The sequence below is a fragment of the Lynx canadensis genome, chromosome B1 (assembly GCF_007474595.2).
Source record: "Lynx canadensis isolate LIC74 chromosome B1, mLynCan4.pri.v2, whole genome shotgun sequence".
In the NCBI taxonomy this organism is placed as follows: Eukaryota; Metazoa; Chordata; class Mammalia; order Carnivora; family Felidae; genus Lynx; species Lynx canadensis.
The window spans coordinates 142,423,034-142,442,549 of NC_044306.2; the positions used below are offsets into that span (position 1 = coordinate 142,423,034).

General features: G+C 36.5%; 1 protein-coding gene across 1 annotated transcript in view; it reads right to left on the reverse strand.

Annotated features, from left to right (window-relative positions):
- Positions 1-19,516, reverse strand: part of FRAS1 (Fraser extracellular matrix complex subunit 1) — a 424,264-nt gene that overhangs the window by 346,656 nt on the left and 58,092 nt on the right. The window lies entirely within an intron of this gene.

The following is a 19,516-nucleotide window of genomic DNA, read 5'->3' on the forward strand; positions in this document are numbered from 1 at the left end:
GTATCTCTCTATCAGCAACTCTTCAGGTCTCTTGATGTTCCCTATTGAACAGAGTTGCAACTGAATGCTTTTTCTTTTAAGTCTGCATTACACCTAGAGGAATGTATATTTTAAGAAAATGTCTTCTTCTACATGTAGGTAGATAATAGCACGTTTTGAAAAATTGTGTTATTTATCTTTTGTACTCAGGACAAGCCCATGATCTTTATTTTCCATTAGCCCTACATTGAGTACAGAGAAAATTAAATTCCCTACCAAAATAACAAGTTTCACTACCCTCAAGCACATTATCTTTCTTTAAATAACATCTATTACAAAAGGTGGGGCAAATGGCTTTTCACCAAATTTTTAAATGACTAAGAGAACAAAATGATGGTCCTCTAAGAGTAAGAATTTATCTATTTTATCTATTCTGTTCACTGTTGTGTTTAATGTTTGTGAGCATTGTGTTCCCTTAGTTAGAAAAATTGATCAATCATAAAACTACTTCATTTGCAGTGGTGAAAAATTTCAGGGCACTACATACTGTAGATGGTTTGAAGCATGACTTTCTCCTACAGACTCAGTGGCATCCCCTAGAAAGCCCTGAAAAACCAAACTCAGTAAATACTACAAAGCTAGCCTTGGCCTCTGGCATAAGACAATGTAAAATACCAAAGGAAATAAAAAACTCTAAGCAGTGCATGTCCCCAAGATAAACAATTTTTAAAGGGCTTCAGCAAGAAACCCAATGGTCATATGCAAACATCCTTTCTGCATTCACAGCATAAATCACAGTGGGCTGTTTCAGGTCCTAGTTAATCATTTGGCTGCAGTAAACACTGAAAGCAATCAATCTCACAGGCTTTGGAATTTCTATAAAGACTGGCCTCCCCTACAAACTAGTTTCTCCAGTCTAGATACTTCTAAATGTTCCTTCAGTAACTAACAGTTAACTGAAGTGATATATCTGATCTTCAACCAACAGGATGTCCTTGGATCCAGCAAAGTCAAAACAGGCCATTTTAAAAAGAGAAGATGTTTCTTCTTCAAAATTATACACAATTAGACACCTTCACAGTGTCTAAATACTGTTAAAAAGACAAAGATAAAATCATAACATCTTGGATGAAATTAAATGCTTATCTCATCTACTTTGTCTGTCTGTCTGTCTGTCTGTGTTGTGTAGGATGCTAGGCTGTGGGAATTAAGGGAGGAAAGACCAACCAGACCCAACCCACACCCCGCAGCTCCACTTTGTTTCTTTTCTATACTGGAAATTGTAAACGAGATTTCATTTGAAAAAACAGGTTCCCCTTCTAAAAGGAGTTTGAAAACTAGTTATCTTGTCCAAAGTTTAGTACTCTTTCTTGAAGGCAGGCAAAAACTGACATTTCAATTTCCTGTGAAAGTCTGCATGCTCTTCCCAAGATGGGCTTTATAAGCTCCAAGACTTGCCTCCTATCTGGGAAAATACACAAAACTACTGGAATAAGCCCCTGCGCTAACTTGACTTGAAAAGAAAGTGAGCAGCATTACTGACCTTGAAAATTCTGACAGCACACTACCTTGATTTTCTGCTTCATTATGTCCAATCTAAGTATTTGCCACTGATGTGCCCAACTTCCCACTCACTTTTCCACACTCCGCTGCCCTTAGAGCCACCACTGCAGCTTTGACTTTGGCAAAGCAAAACACACACCACCCCTCATACAACAAGAGGTGCAAAGGGAAGAGCAGATGCTGACTGTTAATAATGTTCCCAAGCTGCCACCAGCTGGCTTTCTTGGGGCTAGAAAATTGAGCCTCCTCAAGCCTTAAGTGAGAGATTCACTGAATGCTTGCCTTGAGGTATGTTTTCTGAGAAAGAAAGGAAAAGGTATGAGAAAACTCAGTAAATAATGGAACATGCTTAACAGAGAGAACTACCTCACCATATACAAGAATGACTTCACCATATGTGGTGATACAAAAAGATTTCCAAAATATACTGTTATGAAGTGAAAAGGTAAGGAAGAGAACTATATGTATACTATACACCCACTCCATGTTCACATGGAAAATGTCTAAAAGGAGACCCAAGAATGAACAGATGGTGTTTCCTGTGAAGACTGAGCCTGGAGGGGGTCTACAATGCATTGTATAACCTTTTTGTTCTGTTTGAATTTTTTACTACGAGTATGTTTTTAATATACCCAGAGGATATAGCAAATTGAGAAACGCTAACTCCTTGGGAACAAAATTTAAGAAGGAAGCAGTTACACAAACCCAAAACCAGATACTAAAGCCAACTGCATATCTGCTGCCAAGGATGCTCAGGCCCTTAGGTCAATTAACCAAAACATGGCACTTTTTGTGGGCTTTCCCTCCACTGGCACCGCCCCAACTCCACCATTTCCAGGACCAAGCTGTTCCCAGTCAGTGCCTCCTCAGCAGACTGACAGAGAAGCCAAGAGACAAAAGGGCAATAGAATTTCAAATCTGGAGCTGTTTTCAGCATGCAAAAAAAAAAAAAAAAGCGATATTAAAATGGTTCTCCCCAAAGAGTGTGAATTACATTCTTTGTCTGAGATTTTTTTAAAAGAAGATGATTTCTCCAGCCGATATTCAAAGCTAATAAGATATTATTCATGGAAGAATCAGGCTCCTTCTGCTGTCAATCATGAAAATGCCTAGTTTCATTTGATGGAACACAAGTCGCATGGATTTTGCTGGTGCACGTGTTCCTATAGGTACTTCCAGAAAAATTGTGTGTTCAGGATCACTACAGTTTGCACAGTAAACATTAGTGAGAAAAGAAGGCTGCATTTCATTAAAGATGAAACCAAGAGAGGCTGAGTATCAGGTCAAGTTATTCGGCATCAGTGACTGGGGTTCACAAATAAGCAGTGATGATCACCAGAATTCTTTTTTTTTTTTTTTTTAACGTTTATTCATCTTTGAGAGACAGAGACAGAAAGAAACAAAGCATGAGCAGGGGAGGGGCAGAGAGAGAGAGGGAGACACAGCATCCAAAGCAGGCTCCAGGCTCCGAGCAAGCATTCAGCACAGAGCTTTAAGTGGGGCTCGAACCCACAAACCAGGAAATCATGACCTGAGCTGAAGTCGGGCGCTCAACCAACTGAGCCACCCAGGCACCCCATGATGGTCACCAGAATTCTTAACACAAGGAGAACTTAACACAAGGAGAAGAATAAGAACACAAATACATAATTAATAGCTATGTAGCATATGAAAATTGGAGTGTTAGTTTAGAAACCCAAGAATGCTTACAAAATCTCATTCATTGATGAATTTAATTTTTTTAAAAAATTTTCTTACATAATCTCAACAAACTTGTTTAGAAAACCCTTTAGGATCCCATCTTTTCTATTCTAAGCTGAGACTGACTAGAAACCATTTAAAGAGTTTCATTATAATACTACATCGAGTTATTTTATTACACAGTATTGTTTTCGCTGAAATTTAAGCAGAGATTTGACTGTTTTCTTAGGTTTCACTAGTTAATAGCTCTGTCGTCTTGGACAAGTGACACAGCCTTTCTCGAGCTTACTTTCTTCATCAGTAAAATTAAAAATTTTAACCAGGTGGTAGCTAAGCTACTTTTTGGCTCTAAAAGTCTATGACTCTATGAGTCTCTATTAGCAGATTACTCACCAGTGAAAAAAGAAGTCATTTCTTCACTCCTCTGAAGAGAATAAAAAATCCCAAATAATTTAATTTCTACAAGCTGTTCACATGTTTTGTAGAAGAAAAGGTCTGGGATTTAGAGTGAAGTAATGACATTGTCTTCACGTTTTATGCTACACAAAGTAGTTGCCTTTAGTTTTTAATTATTTCCAAGGTTGCCTCCAGATTGGACTAGCTCCACAGAATATGTCCCGAAAATCCTTATGATGAACAATTAGATTTAAGTTTTCAGGAGACCACCACAAAGGGCAGTTTAACCAAATAGTGTGGCAGGCAAATGCTCAAACAGATGCTCAGTATTTTTGGGGCACAGTCACATCATGCAATCCTGTACCCCAGGATCCCAAACATCACAACAACAAAACTCACACAAAACACTTATATAGGGCCAAGAGCTTATCCTGTTTAACACAATCCTCATAGCAACTGTATAAGATAGACATCATATCCCAATTTTAAACATAAGGAAACTAAAGCTGAGACTATGTTATCAAACATTGCAGAGCTAGAAAGTGGCAGAGCTAGAACACAAGCTCAAGATCTTTGTCTAAGATTCTCTGCTCATCTTTCAAGCTTTTACTCACCATTAATTGACTTCTTCCTCAAAGCCAGGTCTAAGGCTTCTCACAAAAATTACCACATTTAAACTAACATACAGGGAATGGTATTATTCTCTCCACTTTATAGATGGGAAAACTGACACTCAGAGAGGATACAAGTCTACCCCCATTCCCCACCCCTGAAATAATGGCAAAGCTGGAATGAGAGTCAAGTCTAACTAATTTGCAATCTATGTCATTTACCATCATAGACTAGAACCTCCCTGCCAGGAACTCGGCTACATAACTATTCATTCACTATACGTGCAAAATTACTTTGTCAACTCACAATACATTTCTTTCTTTAAAATGGAGACCAGATTTTTACAAGGCTATAAACTCTTCAAGCTGACAAAAATCCTACCTTGTTCACCTTTTTATACAAAGGATCCAAAACAATGCCACACAATAGTAGTCAATCTGTGCGGAGATAGCTTAATTCATGGTGAAAACAGGCATGCACTGCCTTAAGCCCTAAGTCACAATGTTCTACAAAAATAAAGATACTCTGCTCTGGGAATCAAAAGAAAGAAATAATGAGTAAGAGAATGACTTAATAAATGAAATATTTTGTGAGACCCAAATTTTAGTTGGTGTTTGAACAGAAACTTATTTGAAGGACAGAATAAGCCATAATGGAACTGGAAAATACTTCCATATCCTCTCCATTTAGTTCAGAAGAAATTAGTCCTCCATTTGATAAAGCAGATGTGAAGTTAATTCTTGTTAAAAGGTGAGAAAGACTTTGTAAATTCATTTTGTAATAAATATTGTTGCACTGCACCAAAGTTCACCAATGTCTTTTTTTGGCAAAAACGTACCTTATTCTCCAGATGAAGACCCACCTATGATCACACACCACCAGAGACCCTAGGAACAAACTCAAGCCCCTGACTCAGTTCTGGTTTTATTCTCTATGAGAAATCTGTGGCACGAATATCAGTAGCCACACCCTCAACATAACCACACCCATCGCCTTTCTCCCTCCTCTTCCTTCCTTCTTTGTTATTTGCCCCTTTGAGTCTTAACTACTTTAAACAGGTACCTGCAGAAATAAAAATCATTGTGCTAAGTCTTCCAGTGAGCATGGTGGATGAACAAGTGTTTATCTCTACTTTTTCCTAAAGCCCAGTAAAATAAAAGATAAAAGTACACAAATGCTTATCAAAGAGAAGAGGAAGCAGTAACCGTGGATGATAGAGATCACAATTTTTAAGGATAGAAAGCAGATAGGCAAACAGTTTGGGTTCTCAGCTTTAAGTGTCTTTAGGGGATGGTCAGTGTTGCGGAACCCTGGAAAGGGCTGAAAATGAGAGCAATCAGATAGACACCCGCTGACCCCCCCCCCCCCACCAACCTGCTGGAAGACTGAAGATTTACCATTTGAAGAGGCTGAACCAGAAATGCCTGAGCCAGGGACTAACAAGCACAGCTGAGTGAAACATCTATACTGAACAGGGAGAGATAAGTGACAGTCTGTACATTCAGTTGGGGAGACCACCATCTTCCATCCCCACTTGTTGCCCAGAAATGCTGGCTTCCAGACTCCCGTTGCAGAAGATCCAAACTAAATGACAGAGAAAGAGAGAAGAGAGGGGAAGGGAAAGAGAGGGAAAGAGGGGAGAGGAGAGAATGGTTGTGTATTCTGAAGGAAGGACCAAAAATGTAGGGGAGAAGGAATTCATCAAAGTAATAATTTAAGAATATATTCCAGAACTGAAGGACATGTGATCCTATATTGGGAAGCAGGTACTATATGCTTAGCACAATGGATGAATGTATATACAGTACAGTATAGTACAACATCATGAAATTTCAGAACACCAGAGATGAAGATCCTAAAATATTCAGAAGGGTGGTAAAAACAAACAAATGGTTGGGACTCACAATGGCTGATGTCTTCCCAGTGACACTGGAAGACGCAAGATAATGAAACAATACCTTAGAAATTCTGAGGGAAATCATTTACAACCTAGAACTCTATAATCGACCTTACTAAGTGAGAGTAAAGGTAGAATCAAGATGTTTCAGGGGCACCTGAATGATTCAGTCAGTTAAGCTTCTACTCTTGATTCTGGCTCAGGTCACGATCTCACATTTGTGAGATGGAGCCCTACATCTGGTTCTGTGGTGACAGAGCGGAACCTACTGGGGATTCTCTCTCTCTCCCCCTCTCTCTGTCTCTCTGTCTCTCTCTCTCTCTCTCAAAATAATAAACTAAAAGTTTCAGATATACAGTCTAAACAAACTGATCTCCATTGCACCTTTTCATAGAAGACAGCTGGAAAATTTGGCTTCACTATAATTAGGGTGTAAACCAAAATCCATGATCAATATTTACATGGTCATAATAAAGTCAGCATCATAAATTAATTTGACAAAAAAAAAATCTGTAATACATCTATACTTCGGGTATAAATCCCAAAATATTTATAGGTGAAATAATATGTCTGGGGATTAGTTCAAATTATTCACTACAGGGGATTGCGAAGGAGCAGGAAAGTAGTAGATATAGATAAATTAAGTTTGACCGCAAATTAGTAATTGTTGAAGGTAGGCGATGGGCATGCTGGCATTCACTTTACCATTCTCACTACTTTCTGTGTGCAACTTTCCATAGTGAAAATATTATCCAAGATAATATTGGGAGGATGCAAAGGGAAAGGGGAAGGTGTTATGCAATGTGGAGGAAGAGGAGACAGATGCATGGAGAATGTGTATATAAAAGATAACGACATTATAACCTTCTATGGGGATCAATAGATATTGTCTATAACTCTAAAATTCAAGAAATAGCAATATAAGCATCTATTTTGCAACATGGAAGAAAATGTCTAAAGAAACAGTTAAAAATTTTAAAAGCGGCTTCTGGAAAGTAGGAGAAATTGTCTAGCAGACTGCTGTTTTTCACTACAAGTTTTGTTTTACTATTTGAATTTTAATGCTATGCCCATTATTACTTTGATAAAAAAAAAACACAGAAATGAAAAATAGTGCTATAGAAGTTTGGGTTCTAGGTGCATTTTTTAAAATCTCTTTTAATGTAGTTCTTATATAGCTTTTTCAATAAGAAAATATATAAAAGCCTTGTAAACTTCAAAGTACTTTATAATTGTATGTTAACTAGCTGGCATTTAAATAAAAACTTTTAAAAAAGAAAAAAGAAGGAACAAAAAAAAGCACTTTATAATTATTGAGTTCATGAAGCCTTGCTGACTCCTAAAATAGGCCTGAGTGCACCCACAATATGACTTCAGGGCTTTTAATAATTCACTGAGGTTCTATAAGCCTCCCTTCACCCCACTGCATAGACTTTGTGATATCTATGTAAACATAATACAAAAATAAGTCTAATAATAATATTAACAACTAGAGTAAAAGTAGAGAATAAAAAACACCTCTCCTCGCTTATATATGGCTCGTGGCCCCTGAAGCCCTCTTAGAAATTAACTGTGCAAATCACTGAACAAGAAGAACACCCTTATTCCAATCACTGCCCCTTCCATGAGCTCTCAACCCAGAGTAAGGCATTTTCTGAGCTCTCTCGCTTCATGCCCTCTACAGTCACCCTTTGGGGAACCCTGACTCAGCACTTTCAGGATATGTTAATATAATTAGGTGAAGTTAATATTAAAAGATTATGCCTAATGTTGGAGACAGCGTTGGACATGGATACTCTCACACAGTGTTGATGTTGATGAGATTATAACTTGGCACAATTTTTTCTGATAGGCAATTGAACAATAAAAACTGGAAGCTTTAAAAACGATTTTTTTTTCATTTCAGGAATTTCACTTTCAGGTACTTACCCAAAGGAAATAATCAGGGACTTGCACAAAGATTTATTTACAAGAATGTTTATCACAGCACTATTTAAAATAGAAGAAATATTGCAACAACCTAAATATCTAAATACAGGTAAACTGGTACACTTCAGTTAATTAGGTCATGTGATCATTAAAGTTATTCGGTAAAAAATATTTAATGATATGGAAAAATAGTCATCATACATATATTAAGTGAAAACATTATAGAACAGAATACACTGATCCCATTTTTGTAAATATATGAGAATCTGTGAGCAAAGAAATGAGCTTCAAAGAATATGTATAAAAAACTATTATCTGGGATTTAACATTTTCCAATAAATCTCATTTTTGAATATTTATACTTTGTTCAATGAACATATATCATTTTATAATGAAAAAGTAATTTCCTTTTAAAGCTGATTAAGCAAAGATATACAAGGCTACAAAAATACCAGTATTTTTAAAAATTATATATATGCTAATTTTTTAAATGAAGAAGGAGAAAGGAGGGGGAAAAAAAAGATGGGGGTTAAGCACCAATGTTGATTTTGGAATACATATTTTGGCTGAAGTAATAATTCTCCAAAGTAATAGAATACCGTTTCACCAGAAGTTTATCAATTTTTCTGGTCTTTCCAAAAACACTAAGTTATGACTCTGTTGGTTCTCTTTATTGTATGCTTGTTTCTATTTCATTAGTATCTTTTCCTATAATCATTTTCTTCTACTTTCTTTAGATTTCATTTATTATTCTTTTCTCCAACTTCTGGAGATTTTTCAGCCTTTCTTTCAAAATTTTATTTTTATGTATATCTTTTTAAACAATCTCAAGAGTCACACACTCTACCAACTGAGCCACCCAGGAATCTCTTTTTGTTTTTCAATTTTTATTTATTTATTTTTTAATTTACATCCAAGTTAGTTAGCATATAGTACAACAATGATTCAGGAGTAGATTCCTTAATGCCCTTTACCCATTTAACCCATCCCCCCTCTCACAACCCCTCCCGTAACCCTCAGTTTGTTCTCCATATTAAGAGTCTCTTATGTTTTGTCCCCCTCCCTGTTTTTATATTATTTTTGTTTCCTTTCCTTTATGTTCACCTGTTTTGTATCTTAAAGTCCTCATATGAATGAAATCATATATTTGTCTTTCTCTGACTGACTAATTTCACTTAGCATAATACCCTCTAGTTCCATCCACATAGTTGCAAATGGCAAGATTTCATTCTTTTTGAATGAAAAGTAATACTCCATTGTATATGTATACCACATCTTCTTATCCATTCATCCATCAATGGACATTGGACTCTTTCCATACTTTGGCTATTGTTGATAGTGCTGCTATAAACATGGGGTGCATGTGACCCCTTTGAAGCAGCATACCTGTATCCCTTGGATAAATACCTAGTAGTGCAATTACTGGGTCATAGGGTAGTTCAATTTTTAATTTTTTGAGGAAACTCCATACGTTTTCCAGAGCAGCTGCGCCAGTTTGCATTCCCAACAGGCATCCCTTATTTTTACGTATATCTTTACGGTTATAAGTTTCTAATGCTTTAGCTGTAATATACAGTATTTTTATCATTCTGGTCAAAATGGTTTCGAAATTCCTCTTATGATTTCTTCTTTGACCTATTAGAAAAATATTGATTTTTCCAAAATATTTGGGAATTTTCTAAGTAGATTTGTCATTAACTTCTAGTTGATTCTCAGTGCTCTAAGGTGTACTCTAGATTTTTTTTTTAATTAAGACTGCTTTATACCTGGCATATATTCATTTTGGCAATGTAAAATGTTCACTGGAAAGAAACATATATTTGAAATTGTGTACATTGTTCTAACATTCTATGTGTCAATTAGGAGAGTTTGGTTAATTTGTTCAAACAGTCTACATTTCTGATTTTTTCTGCCCACTTATCTATCAATATCTGGAAAAGATTTGTTAAAATCTCTTGTAGGTTTATTTATTTCTTCTTGCACTTCTGTCAATTTTTGTTTTATGTATTTTGAAGCCATGTTACTAGGTAAATACACATTTAAAATAAGTATATATTCCTGATGGATTGATCCTTTTATCATTAGCAAATGCCATTCTTATTCTTCTTGCCTTAAGATATCATAGCTATACTGGCTTCCTTTTGTTTGGTGTTTGGTATTTTCTTTTCTAAACTTTTATTTTCAGTGTTTCTGAATCTTTATATTTAAGATATGTTTCTTGTAAACATCATATAGTTAGGTTTTGTTTGTTTTCCCAGTCTGATAATCTTTATCTTTTGAGGGAAGGCTTTAATATTTTGTATTCAAAGGAATTACAGATATATTTATGTTTAAATCTTCCATTATTTGCTTCATATTTGTTCCTTTATCTCTTCTTGCCTTATTTTAGATTTATCAAGAATTTTTATTATTCTATTTCTCCCTTTATTTCCTTGTTAGTTATGTATTCCTTAACTATTCTTCTAGCTGATACTCTAGGGATTACAACATGTATTCTTGATGTATTAAGTCTACCCTAAATTAGTTTTTTTTACTACTTTCTAGATCATACAAGAACTTTAGAACAATTTTTCTCTACTTAGTCCCCTCCTAAAGCAGTACAATGTTTGCTGCATATTTTAATTATACATTTTTTAAATTATTATTTTATTATTTTTGAATAGTCAATAATCATTTAGATTTACTCACATATCTACCCTTTGTGTTGCTCTTCATTCCTTCCTTTATCTCTGAGCTTCTCTGTGAGATAACTTTCCTACAGCCTAAGAACACCTTTTAGAATTTCATTTAATGTAAACCTGCTGACAATAAATTGTCTCAGTTTTTGTTTGTCTGTAAGTGTCTTTTTTTCTTTTATGTTTGAAGGACATTTTTGCTAGGTATAGAATTCTATATTGACAATTGTTTTCTTTCACAGCTTTGAAAATATCTTTCCATTGCTTCCTGGCTTTCATTGTTTCTATTGAAAAATCATCTTAGTAACTTGTTTCTCCTTTCAAAGTTAGATGTCTTTATTCTCTGGCTTGTTTTATGATCTTCTCTTTTCTTGGTTCTCAATATTTATACTAACATTTCTTCTTGTCCTTTATTCAGTGTAGGGTTTCCAGGTGATTATTTGATATCTCTCATTAGTTAGTCTTCAAATGTTGCTTTCCCATTCCATCTCTCTTCTCTTTCTGGTACACCAATTATATTAATACTGAATATTTTCACTAGATCTCATTGTTTCTTACACTGTATTCTGTACTTTCCTTTCTTTATGCCTTTCTGTGCTTGAGAGTGAATATTTTCTCCTGCTATATCTTTCAGTTCACGATTTCACTTCAACTGTATCAAATCTACTGTTAAAGCCATTCACTAAGTTCTTAACTTCAGATGTTGTATTTTCTTAATTATATAATTTTATTTGTTGTTTTCTTGTTATCTGCTACAGTTATCTGCTGTAATTTTCAGCCTTACCTTTTATTTATTTTTGAAAATTATTTATTTATTGTTTAACTAATCTCTACACCAATGTGGGGCTCAAACTCATGACCCCAAGATCAAGAATCACATGCTCTCCCAACTGAGCCAGTCAGGCACCCCTCAGCCTTACCTTTTAATTCCTTGAACATATTAATCATAGTTGTTATGAACACTGTCTGATAGTCTGATGATTTTATTATCTGAGACCCTAGTGGGTCTTCTTCTATCATCTTCTTTTAAATTATTTTTTAGTTTCATTTTGTCTTGGTATATGACTGGCTATTTCTCCTTCAGTACAGAACATTTTATATTAAAAAGTGGTAGAGATCACTGAAAGCTCTGGATGATGCTATCTTCTAGAGAAGAATAATTTTACTTCTGGTAGGCAGATAGTCTAAAGGCATCAGTAGTTCCAAACCATTATAATCCAACTAAAGATTTCTATTATTTCCTACTCACTCTTACTCCAAGGGTGCAGCCTTTCAAGTTCTCAAATTAAAGTCTGGGATATTTACCATCATCATTCCCAGTTTGATCCTCCAGCAGCCCCATGATTGTATTAAAATCTGTGCCAGGTTTCTTAGCTTCTTAAGCACCACTTTTGGACACCTCCCCTCCTAGATCTTGGTCCTATAATTTCTTACTATCTTAATAGCCCTTCTATGCCTTCAAATAGAAGGTTTTTCATATTTGTCCATATTTTCTAGTTGTTTTTAGTTTTTCCCCGAAATAATTTTATTTTTTTCAATATATGAAATTTATTGTCAAATTGGTTTCTATACAACACCCAGTGCTCATCCCAAAAGGTGTCCTCCTCAATACCCTTCGCCCACCCTCCCCTCCCTCCCACCCCCCATCAACCCTCAGTTTGTTCTCAGTTTTTAAGAGTCTCTTATGCTTGGCTCTCTCCCACTCTAACCTCTTTTTTTTTTCCCTTCCCCTCCCCCATGGGTTTCTGTTAAGTTTGTCAGGATCCACATAAGAGTGAAAACATATGGTATCTGTCTTTCTCTGTATGTTTTTAGTAGGAGGTTGGTTTGAGATAAGAGAATCTACAATTGCAAAAAGGAAATTCCCCTAACAAGTTTTTTTTTTAATGTTTTGTCATGTCTTTTTCTTTTAATATTTATTTATTTTTAGAGAGAGAGAGAGAGAGAGAGAGTGCATGCTTGTGCGAGCGGGGGAGAGCCAGAGAGAGAGGGACAGAGAGAATCCCAAGCAGGCTCCACTCTATTAATGTGGAGCTTGACACAGGGCTCAGTCTCACAAACTGTGAGATCATGACCTCAACTAAAATCAAGAGTCAGATGCTTAACTGACTGAGCCACCCAGGCACCCCTCTAAGCAGTGTTTTAAATGAAATCCCAAATAAATGTTTTTGGTCCCCCCCACCCACAACCCACTTCAATTTAGGTCTGGACCATGCTCAGTTAAAATAAAGGTAAAAAGAATAGTTTCTGTACTCTAGAGGTAATAAGTCAAATATCAACTTCCATGAAAGTAGGATTTCTTCCAGAAAAACAAAAAGAATATACTAGCCCATCACCCAACATTCTATTTATCACTCTGACATGTGATCTTTCCAAAAGTCATTTTCTCTCTTAAAAGAAAAAAGAAAGTTTAAATATCCTTTTTTTCCCCCATACTAATAGTTTAGGTCATTGCAAAATCTGAGAACTGTAGATGACTTTAAAGGTCATCACTATAGTTTTGCAAATTCGAAAACTGAGGCTCAGAGAAATTAAATAATTTTCTCATGGCCACACAAGTTCCTAGAAGAGCTAGGAAGCTAATCCAGCTTACACTGTGGGCATCTGCATGGGATATATAAAATGAAAACACAACTTCAAGAAAAAAAGGGCACTTGCTGGGTGTTGAATGGAAACCAATTTGACAATAAATTATACTTAAAATAAAAAAAAAAATATTGTATTAAATAATAAATAAAATGGAAAACAGCCAATCACAGTCTCTGGCCCTAGTACAGATCTTTACAAACAAACCAAGGGAAGGGGCGCCTGGGTGGCTCAGTTGGTTAGGCCGCCAACTTCAGCTCAGGTCATGATCTCGCGGTCCGTGAGTTCGAGCCCCGCGTTGGGCTCTGGTCTGACAGTTCAGAGCCTGGAGCCTGTTTCAGATTCTGTGTCTCCCTCTCTCTGACCCTCCCCCGTTCATGCTCTGTCTCTGTCTCAAAAATAAATAAACGTTAAAAAAAAAATTTAAACAAACAAACCAAGGGAAAACAGAAACAATTAAAAATTTCAACATGATTGAATAGCTATGGTTATTAAGAAACAATGTGGTAGAAGTGTGTTATTTAAGTTATATTTTTTAAAGAGTCACTACCACTTACACATACACATTAAATACTTATTGATGAAGTGATATGATCAGGATTTACTTCAAATCACTACAAGATGTGAGAAAGTAGGTGAATGTACAGATTAAATAAATTGGCCATGAACTGCTAGATGGTGATTATACACGGATGTTCATTAAGGTATTCTTTCATATTTGTTTGAACTTTTCCATAATAAAAAAGTACAAATAAAATGAAAAAGGAAGTGAAAAGTTCATCTCAGTTATTTTTTTTTCTAATCAAAAAATTAGATGCAAAATGAATGAATTAAAGGGGGGTCAAATCCATTTATAGCAATACAATTGAACAAACATCTCTATATAAGAATCTCAGCCAAAGGTACAAATGCTTTAAATAATAACTTCTGTCAACTAGGTAAGCTAAGCAAGAAGCAAGAGAATGCATCACTTAGAGTAATTCAGCCTCCTTTTTAATATTTCATCACACAGATACTAATAATAATGTTCCCAGAATCTTTTTATTTAATTTTAGCCTTATTGAGATGTAATTAGCATACAAAAATTGTAAGATATTTTAAGTGTACATCATGGTGACTTGGTATGCATTATGAAAGGACTCCTCCTCTCTAGTTAATTAGTACATGCATCACCTCATATATTTATATATATATATATATATATATATATATATATTTTTTTTTTGGTGAAGGTATTTCAGTTTTAATCTAAGTAAATTTCAATTACTCAATACAGTGTTATCAACCATAATCTTTTTTAAAAGCTAAAAGATTATTTATGCTAATGAACCATTCAATGCTTAGTATATTCTTAATATTCTATAACCCAGACTCTTCCCCACTAACAGAGCATCACACTATGGAATGTTGGCTATACTGGTAGTTTCTCAAAATCCAAGTAAGACTTACAAGAGAGAAACATATAAATTTGTGGAAGTAGGAGTTGGAAGGGTAAAAAGAAGTACAAAGACAAAATCAATTAATTTCAGGTCTCCTGAAACTTTCTTTTTTTATACCTAAATATATACAAAAGGTTGTAACTTGTGGGGAGGGGGATCCCAAATATAAAATAGGAGAAAAACTTCAGAAAATAATTTTATCATATACCCCATTAAATTTTCTCTGTCTAATCAATAGTCTGCTAAGAGTTCATTTCTGGTTATGCCCTAAGTCCTTTCTTTATTCCTCTGTACACTTGCTATCCACCCCAAGACCCTGTTTTTCAGCTTTTGGGTCCAATACCTGCCTAGCTCCCTTCCTATGTGAGGGAACCCCCCCGTCTTCAGTGACTGTTTGCAGAAGGCAGCATATTATTTTGGCAGCTGAGGTGGAAGGAATGACTTACCTCCAAAGAACACTTTATCACTTTCCCAATGTAGGCAAATTCACCCAAGTTGTGAACTCTCAGTGAGCTAGACCAGTCTAACGTAACTATAGAGATAGGCAGACCTGCCTGTGAGCACATGCACAAGTGTGAACACACACAAGGTAGTTGTTTATAAATCCCAGGAAAAGAGAGATTCTCAGTCAGTGTTCGGTTGTTTAAGATTAAGGAAGATCAGGCTTTATTTTTTTTTAATTATTAATACAGTTCAATGGCAACTTAAACATTATCAACTAACAGTTATCAAGTGTTAACTCTGATAAGAAGCAAGCACTGTGCTAAGTCCATGATCCCATGTATCTTTTGCACATTCATTTGCTTGTGCACACATTTATCTCATTTAATTCTCAGGACAACCACAAGAAATAGGCACTAAAAATATTCCCCCCATCGTATAACAAGAGAAACTGAGGCTCAGAGAAATTAAGTCACTTGTTCAGAAACACAAAGTGGTACATGACAAGAAGTTGTTGCATAATAGTTGTGATCTTTTTATCAAGGCTGCAAAACCAATCTGAGTATGAAAACGGGCAACAAGAGCACACAACTAAAAGAAATTGCATAACCTTTTGGGTATATTCCTCTACACACATCCTGGATGAGTGTGTGGGCTTATCTGTAATACTGCTGATCCCTGGGTTACTTCTCCCTAATCTTCTGACCATTTCCTCACCAGATATTGGCATAGGGCCCTCCAGAAACAAAACAACTCAGTTCTTGGCCTTGGAGCAAAACTGCTCTCTATGGACATCCTTACTTTTCACAGCTAAGCTCCACATTTGCACAAAATAAAAATCAGGTTTTTATTATCACTATTGTGATAATAAAATAATAATCACTAATCTGAATTATTAGATGCAATGATCACTATTGCTACTCAAAATGAGAGCAGCTGCAGAGATAAGTGACAAGCTGTTTGACACCAGAGCCTCCAGTGAAACTGGAAATGAGGCTCTCGACAGGCAAAAGACTGGAAGCAGAATTGCCCCTTACCCTAAAAACCAGCTACAGAAGGAAGGTAAGTGCCTGATCAGGGAGTCCAGAATTGGAATCTCCCACCTTAGATTAAACCAGTGTACAGTAAGTGCACACAGCCACGAATAATAACCAAACTTGTCCATTTACTACTACCAAAAAATACTATTTACCCAGCCTTCCCTATGTGGCACTACAACACTAAGCATTTATAAAATTACCTATATTAATTCTTAAAACAATCTGGTGAGAGCTTCATGTTATCGTCACCATTTCACTGATAAGACTTTGGAAGCAGAGAACCTTAGTAATGTGCCCAAGATGACATGGAAACCAGATTAGAACCCAGTTCAATCTTACTTCATAGCACATGCTATCAAGCACCACTCACACTGCCACACACACACACCTCACATCCAGATGCTAGAGTTCTTCCTTCCTTCAGAGAGTGAGTGAAGAGATACCTGCTCATGCCAAAATGATACACACCAGATGTGGAGCATTTTCCCTTGGGCTTAATCCAGCCTCCCCAGAGAGGGCTTGTAGTTTCCCTTGTTAGTCATCCCCATTTCTAAGAAAGGTTAAGGCAGTCACTCATAAATGAATAATCCTAAGTAGATGAGAATGTCATCTCCTTGGAATAAAAGCAGAATTAACATAATTGACATGTTAATTGCAATAATATATATAGATACAGATTTTTTTTTTTATTTTTGAGAGAAAGAGACAGCATGAGAAGGGGAGGGGCCGAGGGAGAAGGAGACACAGAATCTGAAACAGGCTTCAGGCTCCGAGCTGTCAGCACAGAGCCTGACACGAGGCTCGAATCCACAAGCCATGAGATCATGACCTGAGCTGAAGTCTGACTCTTAATCGACTGAGCCACCCAGGCACCCATTTTTATATTATAGATATATCTATAATCTTCAACAAGAAAAGCTATACAATCGAACATTTCCTCTTCCATTCTTTATGATTGAGAGAACACACACACACACACACACACACACACACACACATATATATGCATACAGAAATACACAGATACACACATATAATTAAAGAAATTATTTTACTTAGTGTTTAATAAGAATTACTAGTCCAAATAATTCTCTAGAACCAACAGAGCCTATAAAGGGCCTTTGGGCATTTTACTGTGGCCCCTTAAAGGGGGTAGCACTAGACTCTGTCATAGGCTTCACATATATTCTTTAGCTGAGAACAAAAATTGAACCAAAGGACTATAAAAGCCATTTAAGTAACAGTCTGGCCCAGAAAACCCATTGCCAAGTGGATGACATGAGAGGCTTCTCAGGATTGAGAAATGACATTAAGTCTAGATCCTTAGCTTTTCTTGCTGGGAAAGGAATTTTTCTTCCAGATGGTGCAGTGCCAGCGACCTCAGGCCTATGTGTGCTGGTGTCCACTCCTCCTGTGAAGGCATTCTACTGGTTATAAGCTTCTCGAGAGGTATCATTCACTCCCAGTATCCCAGCACCTACCATGGCTCTGACACACAGTAAATATTAAAAAAAAAAAAAAACAAAAAAAACAGTTCTCAAATGAAGAATTAAACAAATGGGGTGAATGTTGTGTCCTCCCAAAATTCATATGTTGAAACCTAATCCCCAGTGTGATGGCATTTGGAAGTAGGGGTATTCGGGGGTGACTAGGTCATGAGGGTGGATCACTCAAGAGTGGGGTTAGTGTCCTCATGCAAGAGGCCCCAGAGAGCAGCCAGGCTCCTTCTACCATGGTGAGGTTATAATGAGAAGATGTTCATCTGGGAACTGGGAAGCAAGTCTCACCAGACACAGAATCTACCGGGCCCTTGATCTTGGACTTCCCAGCCTCTAGAACTATGAGATATACATATCTGCTGTTGATAAGCCATGCAGCCTATGGTATTCTGTTATAGCTGCTCCGATGGATTGAGACAGAAGCCCACATTTGGAAAACCTGTTTTGTGACATCATCTCCCTTGCCCCCTCCCCTTCAACATAGCAGGAAGTCCTGTGGGATTCTCACCATGGTACACAGACAGGGGAAAGACTTCAATGTGGTACATCAAGACTTGGGTCCCCCTAAACTACTACTCCAGCTCAAACGTTTGCCATTCATTAGCTGTGTGGCCTTCAACAAGTCACATAGTGTTTTTGAGCCACTTCCTCATCCAAGAATGGAGAAATTAGGCTGGGTGCCAACTAAAGTTGCTTCCAACTCTAAATGCTATAGTCCTACCTCCCATAAGTCTCTCTTGGGTTCCTCCAGTTCTTAGTTTAAAAAACATACAGTCGTTGATCCTCACTACTTGTGGATTCCACCTTTGTTAATTTACCAACAGGCTAGAATTTATTTGTAACCTCCAAATCAATAGTTACAGCACCTTTGTGGTCATTCAAAGACATGCAGAGATTGGCAAAAAATTTGAGCCACCTGAAATGCACATTCCCAGCTAAAGTCAAGTGACTTTCTACCATCCTGTTCTAGCTCCCATACTGTAAACAAGTTCCCTTTTTTGCAGTGTCTTTAGTGTTGGGTGTTTTATTTTTCATATTTTTGTGTTTTTCTGGTGGTAGTGATTTTGCTAGTTAAGATAGAACCCAAGAGTAGTGCTGAAGTGCTGTCTAGTATTCCTAATCTCAAGAAGGTTGTGATACGCTTTACCAGGAAAATACATATGTTCCACGAGCCTTGTTAAGGCATGAGTTATAGTGCTGTTGGCCATGAGTTCAATGCTAATGAATCAATAATATATACTAACTAAAATGTCTTTAAATAGAAATACACATAAACCAAGGTCATATATTGATCAGTTAATAAAAATGTGATCAGAGGCTCACAGGAGCACTAACTTATATTTCCTCTAGGAGCCATTGTTCAATATTTGCTAATTCAGTGTTCATGATGGCTTTATAGAATATAACTATTGCAAATAATGAGAATTGACCATATATCCTTAGCCCAGGTTCCATATGAATTTGTGTAGAAATATAAATGGCATCCTCTAGAGTTGCGCAGTACACAGCCTGCCCAACCCTATGGACATGCCCTCGAGATATGATCTGGACACAACTGAGAAAACAGAAATAGAAACTTCTATCCTTAACATACCCAAAATAAAAAAACTCTTCTAGAACCTTTAGTCTGTGTTTGTGATGAAATTACTGCACATGACTTGGGTTCCTGAGATGAGCATATCCATCTGGGACCCTGGTATCTCGTGGAGTGCCTTTCCCCATTCCTCTGATGCAGAATTTTGCAAGAAACAGCCCAAAT